Below are 2,774 nucleotides of genomic sequence, written 5' to 3'. Positions count from 1 at the left end.
TTTATGGACGTCGACGTCCACCTGTACGTGCCGTCCAAATATCCACTAAAATACGTACGTACTGCGTCTAAATATCCACTAAATTACGTCCATATTAGTCGCCGTCTATTCCCAAAATTTTGGGAGGTACCAAAACCACTTTTGCGTCTAAAGTGGACGGCAATGTCTAAACTACGTCCACTTGGAGGGTGCCGTCCAAATATCCACTAAACTACGTCCAGATTGCGTCTAAATATCCACTAAATATCCACTAAACTGCGTCCACTGAAATTGGGACGTACTTTAGTGGATATTTAGACGCAATCGCAGTGGGACAGGGCCTTAAGAGAGACGGTCAACAAATGGAGAAAGTTCAGCACTGGTGGAGGTTGGTTTGGGGCTGCTTTGCTGCCTCAGGGTCTGGACGGATTGCTGTCATCAATGGAAAAATGAATTCCCAAGTTAACCAAGACATTGTGCAGGAACACTTAGGATCATCTATCCGCCAACTGAAGCTCAACAGAGGATAGAACAGGACAACAGCACAAAACATAGAAGTAAATCAACAACTGAAAGGCTTCAACAGAAGAAAATACGCCTTCTGGAGTCCTGACCTCCTGAACCCAATTGAGATGCTGTGGCATCATGACCTCAAGAGAGCAATTCACACCAGATATCCCAAGAATATTATAGCTGAACTGAAACAGTTTTGAGAAAAGAAATTCCTCCTGATCATTCTGCAGGTCTGATCTGTAACTACAGGAAACTTTTGGTTGAGGTTTTTGCTGCCAAAGGAGGATCAACCAGTTATTAAATCCAAAGGTTCACATACTTCCCCCTCCCTCACTGTGAATGTTAACATGTTGTGCTTAATAAAACATGCAAACATATATCTTTTTGTGTGGTTTTAGTTTAAGCAGACTGTGTTTGTCTATTGTTGTGATTTAGATGAAGATCACATATTTTTTCTTGCAACTGTATAGAACAGGCAAACACTGGCTATCTAAGGAGAGATTCCTCTGATAGCTTGTTGTCTCTTAGTTCATGTACACTGATCCCAGAACAGCCGAGGAGAAGTGAAGCTTCTCTGCCACTCTGGGTCACGTTCTCCAAACAGCACTCATTAAGTTGGCTTGGAAAAGCCAACTTATTGTTCTTCGTAATCTTCTTATTTTTTTTATTAAGTTGGCTTGGAAAAGCCAACTTATTGTTCTTCGTAATCTTCTTATTCTTATTATTCTCGCCATGTTTTTTGCAACGCTACTCCTCCTACAGCTTTTATGGTACAGTCACGAAATTTTCAGGGATCGTAGAACCTATGCCAACTTAAGTTGCTTGTGCTTTTTGAAGCGATATATCGTACGGTTTTCGTAAAAACTTCGTAAATGTACGAAATTTTTCCCATTGAAAATGAATGGGGAGAAATTCGAAAGCTCGTGTACGTCACAATTTTCAAGATACGAAGACGAAATTCGGCTGGTTAATAGAACGTATCGCGTTCTTTCCGAAAATATGCTTCACGAAATTATATGTCGTACGGTTTTCGTACAATTGTCGTACGAAGTTTTCCCATAGAAATGAATGGGGGGCCCAGAGTTCCATCTCGCACACGAGCAGCTCTGCGCACGGAACCCCTTCTCTCCCCTGCTCCTCCAGTACTGTGAGTGTATGGAGGAGCTGCTGTATGGAGCAGCTATCAGTCAAAAGTTTGGACACCCCGGCACCCCAGCCAGGTTTTAGCAACCACCTATTAACTGCTTAGCAACCACCTTAGCAACCACCTGGAAAACGTTAGCAACTGCCTAGCAACCACTTAGCAACCACTTTAAAAATTATAGCAACTGCCTAGCAACCAGTTAGCAACACCTTAGCAACCACCAGGAAAACGTTAGGACCTACCTAGCAACAGCTTAGCAACCACTTTAGAAATGAAAGCAACTGCCGAGCAACCACTTAGCAACCACGTTAAAAACGATAGCAACTGCCTAGCAACCACTTAGCAACACCTTAACAGCCACTAGGAAAACGTTAGCAAATGCCTAGCAACCACTTAGCAAACACTAGCAACCACTTAGCAACCACTTTAGAAACGATAGCAACAGCCTAGCAACCACTTAGCAACACCTTAACAACCACTAGGAAAACATTAGCAACTGCTTAGCAACCACTTTAGAAATTATAGCAACTGCCTAGCAACCACTTAGCAACCACCTGGTATACGTTAGCAACTGCCTAGCAACCAGTTAGCTACACCTTAGCAACCACCTGGAAAATGTTATCAACTGCATAGCAACAACTTAGCAATCATGTGGAATATGTTAGCAACTGCTTAGCAACCACCTAGCAATCACGTGGAATATGTTAGCAACTGCCTAGCAACCACTTAGCAACCAATTTAGAAATGATAGTAACTGCCTAGCAACCACTTAGCAACACCTTAGCAACCAACTGGAAAACGTTAGCAACTGCCTAGCAACAGCTTAGCAACCACTTTAAAAATGACAGCAACTGCCTAGCAACCACTTAGTAACCATGTGGAATATGTTAGCAACTGCCTAGCAACCACTTTCGAAATGATAGAAACTGCTTAGCAACCACTAAGCAACCACTTAGCAACCACATGGAAAACGTTAGCAACTGCCTAGCAACCACTTAGCAACCACTTTAGAAACACCTTAGCAACCGCATAGCAACACCTTAGCAACCACATAGCAACCACCTAGCAACACCTTAGCAACCACCCTAGATACCATAGCAACACCTTAGCAACCACCTAGCAACACCTTAGAAACCAC

Source organism: Astyanax mexicanus, chromosome 23 (genome assembly GCF_023375975.1).
Source record: "Astyanax mexicanus isolate ESR-SI-001 chromosome 23, AstMex3_surface, whole genome shotgun sequence".
Classification (NCBI taxonomy): Eukaryota; Metazoa; Chordata; class Actinopteri; order Characiformes; family Acestrorhamphidae; genus Astyanax; species Astyanax mexicanus.
The sequence above is the reverse complement of the archived record's forward strand: the minus strand, read 5'-3'. Positions refer to the sequence as shown.